We start from the raw sequence: 6,362 nt of genomic DNA, 5'->3' as shown, positions 1-6,362 counted from the left end.
TATTGCTTGAAGGAAAATTTATATCATTGAGTGTACACTAGAAAAGAAGAAAGATGTAAAAATCAGGAATCTAAGCTACCATATTAAGAAAATATGAACCTAAAGTAGAAGAAAAGAGATAATAAAGATTAGACTAGAAGTCAATGTAATTGAAAAGAAAAAATCAATAGAGAAAATGAATAAAAACAAAAGATGTTTTTTCTTTTGTGAAAAATCAGCAAAACTGATAAAACTTCAACCAGGGTTGCAATAAAAGATGTAAATAGAATAAAAGACAAAGTACTAATATCAGAAATAAAACAAGGGCTTTTACTAAGGATTTAGTGGCTACTAAAAAGATAATATTATAATACTGTGAACAATTTTGTGCCCACAGCTTAGATAACTTGGCTTAAATAAACAAATTTCTTAGAAAACACAAGCTCTCAAAATTTATACAAGAAGAAGTAGATAATCTGAGTAGGACTGTATTTGTTAAGGAAACCAAAATTAATAATTACCTTACAAAAATAAAACAGAACAAAATACCAAGTCCACATGATTTTACTTGCATATCTTACTGAACATTTAAAAAAGACATTACATTAATTCTCTATGATCTGGTTCAGAAGATAAAATTGGGGTGAAATGCCCTAATGCATTCCATGGGACCTGTATTAGCCTAATACCAAAACCAAACAAAAATATTACAAGAAGAATAACTACAGACCAATATGTCTCATGAATGTAAATGCAAAGTCCTCAGTAAAATACTACCAATATGACACAACAATGTATACAAAGAATTATACAGTTATTAGGTGGGATGTATTAAAGTTACTCAATAGAGGCTGAGATTTGATTTATGCCATTCCATGCCAAGGGACATCTGGGGCTACCGTTTTGGATGAGGGAAGGAGGAATTTGTTTTCTAGAATTTTTGGAGGGAAGGGAGCCCTCCTACAATCTTGATTTCAGACTTCTATCCTCCAGAACAGTGAGAGAATACATTTCTGGGATTTGTTTTTCGTTTTTTGTTTTTGTTTTTTTTTTTAGCCAGCAGTCATGTGGTAAGTTATTTTAGCAGTCATAGGAAAACAATTTAAAAAGCCTAATTAGGCCGGGCGCGGTGGCTCAAGCCTGTAATCCCAGCACTTTGGGAGGCCGAGGCGGGTGGATCACGAGGTCAAGAGATCGAGACCATCCTGGTCAACATAGTGAAACCCCGTCTCTACTAATACAAAAAATTAGCTGGGCACGGTGGCGCGTGCCTGTAATCCCAGCTACTCAGGAGGCTGAGGCAGGAGAATTGCCTGAACCCAGGAGGCGGAGGTTGCGGTGAGCCGAGATCGCGCCATTGCACTCCAGCCTGGGTATCAAGAACAAAACTCCGTCTCAAAAAAAAAAAAAGCCTAATTAATTAATTCAAAATTGTAATTGAATTTTTTATTTTTATAACTATGTGGGATACACGTGCAATTTTGTTGCATGCATACATTGCATAGTGGTCAACTCAGTGCTTTAGGGTGTCTATAACCCAAATAACATACTGACTTATATACATCTTCATTCTTCTGAGTTTCCATTAGCTATCATTTCACTCTCTACATTCATGAGAACACATTTGTGACATCTCTCTTTCTGTGCCTGGGTTGTTTTGCTTAAGATAATGACCACCAGTTCTATTCATGTTGCTGCAAAAGACATAATTTAATTTTTTTTGGCTCAATAGTATTGCATAGTACATATATGCCACATTTTCTTTATCCAATATCTGTTAATGCACACTTAGGTTGATTCCACATCTTTGCAATTGTGAATAATGCTGTGATAAACACACTAGTGTGGGTATGTTTTACAGCTGGTAAATAATCCCACTGTATAATGGAATTACTTTTATTGTTGAGCTGTTTGAATTATTTGTATATTCTGGTTATTTAGTCCCCTATCAGATGAATAGTTTGAAAATATTTCCCTTCATACAACAGATTGTATCTTCACTCTGTTGATTATTTTGCAATGCAGAAGCATTTTAGTGTAATTAAGTCCCATTGATCTATTTCTGCTTTTGTTGCCTAAGCTTTTACAGTCTTAGCCATAAAATATTTGCTTAGACCATTATCCAGAAGAGTATTCTCTGTATTTTCTTCTAGTGCGGCTATGCTTTCCGGTCTTAAATTTCAGTATTTAATTCGCCTTGAGTTAATTTTTGTATAAGGTGAGAGGTAGAAGTCCAATTTTATTCTTCTGCATATGAGGATCCAATTTTCCCAACATCACTTATTGGAGAGGGTGTCCTTTCCCCAATATGTTTTTGTCAGCTTTGCAAAGATAAGTTGCCCGTAAGTATGTGGCTGTTTCTGGGTTCTCTATTTTTTTTTTTTTTTTGTCCATTGATCTATGCGTATATTTTTCTTCCAATACTATTGACAGCAGTGCCAACCTGTCTTAAGCGGCTGCTGTGAAGACGCTGTTTGCAATGGGGAAGACCTGGCTGGGACTGCAAGCTCCATGGAGCTGGTGGGACCTAGGAACAGGTGGGAGCCTTATCCTCCTGGGCACAGCTGCAGCCACCCAGCCATGGCTTCAGACCCATGCATCCCTGTACTCTTAGGGGCCTGGGAAATACCCCCTGCCCTTGCAGGCTGAGAAGTGCCTGCTCCCACTGCCTGGGATCTCTCAGGTCCTGGTGCTTGCTTCAGTTTTGGAGCAAAGTTGAAGACAATCCCAGGCATTGTTGTGACCTGGCTAGGTGTGTGCATGCTCAGGGCAGCACTGACACATTAGCTCCCCTATTTTCTCAGCCTTGTCTGAAATGTTGGGCACCAATGAGCTAGGAAGGGAGGCCATTGGGGGCTGAGGGCAGCTTGGTGCAGGACTGCAGGCACCCCTCAGCACAAGTGCCATGGATGACATGTTGATGGAGACAGGAGGCAGATAGGCTTCTGGGTGGAATGGGGCAAGTTTCTGGTGAAGCCCCACTTCAAGCCAGGAACAGCTCGAAGCTTTGGGGTGGGGCTGTGAGTTCTGCGTGAAGTCCTGCTGCCTGGACAGAGAACTTAAGGTGCATTTTCCAGGCCTGCCCGTGATTTCCAGTGGACCAATCAGAACATACTTCCTTCCTTCTGAAGTTCATAAAACACCAGTCTCAGCCAGACTCACACAGACATTAGGATGACCTGCCTACAGAAAGAAGCTACTCACTTCTGGTCTCTTCTCTGCTGTCTGGACACTCATCTGGACAACCTGCCCATGGAATGGAGCTACACACTTTGGGTCTCCTGAGACCTGTTCTATCACTCAATGAAACTCCTCTCCGCTTTGTTCACCCTCCAGTTATCTGCGTACCTCATTCTTCCAGGACGTGGGACAAGAAGTTGTGACTTGAATGGCAGGACTGAAAGAGCTACAATACAAACAGGGCTGAAAAATGCCTCCCCCACTTGCCACATTGCCGGCAACGAGAAGAAGAAAAGGTCTATGGTACTATGAGAAGACCAGACCTAGATGCTTCTGGAATCAGGGCTGTGACCCCTCTTTGGGGCTTTGAAGTTCCTGGCACCTCCAGGCTTCTGGGTGGCACCATGTTCACTTCATCGAGATGCAGGTCCCTGTAGCTGAATCTGAGTGCAGTACATCTGGTCCAGCCTCAAATGGAGCTGGCATCTGTGTCTTGAGCTGCCTGCCCTGCTGCAGCAGCCAGTATGCCTGGCTGTGTGCAGTGGCTGAACCCTGAATTCACTTGCCCACACACCTTTCATCACTCCCATGCCTCCTCAGTTTTGTTTCCATTTGTATGGAATATCTTTTTTCACCTCTTTTCTTTCAGTCCATATGTGTCTTTACTGCTAAAGTGAGGTTCTTTTAGGCAGCATATAGTTGGATCATTATTTTTATGCATTTAGCAAATCTGTAAGTGGAGCATTCAAGGTATTTACTTTCAAGATTATTATTGATATGAGAAGTTTTACTTCTTTCATATTGTTGAATTTTTAAGTTGTTTTATAAATTCTTGGTTTCTTTTTCACTTAATGTTTCTTGTTGTTAGGTGGAATTCTATAATGGTGCCATTTGATTTCTTTCTTTTCCTCCTTTGTGTAATTATTTTGCCAGAGAAATTTATAATTTCTTTGTTTTTATAATGGCATATTTTGTCCTTTTGCTTTCACATTTAGGACACCTTGAAGCATTTCTTGTAGGACAGGTCTGGTAGTGATGAATTCTCTCAGCATTTGCTTGCCTGGGAAAGGCTTTATTTCTTCTCCATTCATGAAGTTTAATCATGCTGGATATTTAATTCTTAGCTAAATAATTCTTAGCTAAATATATTCTTAGCTGGATATATAATTCTTAGCTAAAAAGGATTTTTTGGCACTTCCAAAACATATATATGTGTGTGTGTGTATGTGTGTGTGTGTATGTATGTATGTGTGTGTGTGTGTGTGTATATATATTCACTGCAAATATATCCCATTCTTTTTTGACCTATAAGATTTTTGCTGAAAAGTCTGCTGTTCTCTTACAGGTGACTGGACACATTTCTCTTGCTGATTTTATAACTTGCTCTTTGACTTTAGACAGTCTGCTTATAATGTGTCATAGCGAAATCCTTTTGACCTTGTATTTTCTTAGGGACTAATAAGCCTCTTGATATACTAATAGCTCTCTTGATATACTAGGGAAGTTTTCATTTGTTATGCCATTAAATAAGCTTTTTAAACCTTTAGATCTCTCTTTACCCATGAAGATAGTCATAATTCATAAATATGGTTGCTTTATCTTGTCTTAAACTTCTGGAAGAATTTAAAAAGTGTTTTTAATTCTTTTTTTTTTTTTTTACTTTTGTTTGACTAAGTTATTTCAAATAAACTTTTTCAATTTTGAAATTCTTCCTTCTGCAAGGTCTAATTTATTGTTGAGACTTTCAAGTGTATTTTGTGGTTACTTCAATAATTTCTTTTTAGTCACAGAATTTTAGTTTCTTTTTTTAAATAGCTACCCCTTTGGAAAATTTCCTATTTATAATTTGAATGGATTTTTTTAGTTCTTTCTGTTGGTATTCAGATTTCTCTTGCATCTTATTGAGCATCTTTAAAATAAATATTTTAAATTTTTAATCTCAGATTTTAAGAATTTAAATGTGGTTAAAATCTATTGCTAGAGAATTATTGTGTTTCTTTAGGGTGTCATATATCCTGCTTTTTATGTTTCCTGGGTCTTTACACTGATTTCTGCACATGTGGTATAACAGTCGCTTTTTCCTGTTTTTGAGTTTGCTTTTTATTCAAGGGGAACTATTTCTGAAGATGTGTCAATGATATTGGCTGAGTAGGGCCCTTTGGCTTTGCTTCTGAATGCTTATAGCAATAAAGTCTCCATATCATTTCTTTGCTATAAAAAGCATCCGTGGTATCTGTGGTTTCCTTGGCACATTAGAGTGGAATTAATAGTGGAGGCTGTGGAAGTGTTGTGCTGGGGACTGCAATGCCAGATGGGCCTATCTTCAAGCTTCAGCACTGGCATTGGAGAGCGAGGCATGTATGCCTTTGTAATCTGGCCCAGTGTACATTGTCACTTATGTTGGCATTTCTAGGCCAGCTGATTAATGGGCCTCTCAGTGGCTTTCCCAGATGCCAATTATGATAGCAGTGTATCATGTATGTGAGTATTCTCTTGAGCCCCTCGGTTGCTAGTGTGGTTTGAGCAATGGCAGCAGCAGTAGTAACATTCTCTTCTGGATCCCAAGCAATGTGTACTTGTGTTGGTAGTGGTTGCAGTGGTCTGTGCAGCCTGGCCCCTAGGCCAGCATATGTATGGCACTTGCAGGTAGGAGACAGCTGAAGTGGTGGGGTGTACAGATCCAACCTCAGTGCCCTAGGAGTGCTTGGTTGTCCCAAGCGGTGGATTGGAATGTATAGTCCCTCAGACCATCAACCCTGTATTCTCTTAGAATTGAAATGAACCCAGGCAGAGCTGGACTGGGCAGGCTTAAGCTTAGGACCTGCAATGGGGAGCACATGCACCAGCCATGGGAGCTGGGGGCAAAATGATCCTCAGGCCTCTGGTTGATTGCTAGGGTTAAGGGCAGCAGTTGCCACACTGAGATCCTGCCATGTGGAGGGTGTAGCCAGCTCCAGTGGCCACAGCCTTGGCTCATGAGTGGGGGACACATGTCCTTGTCATGCCCCAGTCTCAATGGAGCTCATTCACCATTCCAGACTATTACAGTGGACCCAGGGAATCTGTCAAACCTGGAAGTCTGCACCACACTCACAGCTCAGCCCCAGGCATTCAGAGTGCCCACACAGCTCAAGATGAAGAATTCATGGCTTGATTCCTCCTCAATCTCTAGAGGAGACACCCCTTTCCTACCACCAGCAGTA

The sequence above is a fragment of the Aotus nancymaae genome, unplaced genomic scaffold (assembly GCF_030222135.1).
Source record: "Aotus nancymaae isolate 86718 unplaced genomic scaffold, 86718_ANA_hifiasm-v0.15.2.pri h1tg000033l, whole genome shotgun sequence".
NCBI lineage: Eukaryota > Metazoa > Chordata > Mammalia > Primates > Aotidae > Aotus > Aotus nancymaae.
The sequence above is the reverse complement of the archived record's forward strand: the minus strand, read 5'-3'. Positions refer to the sequence as shown.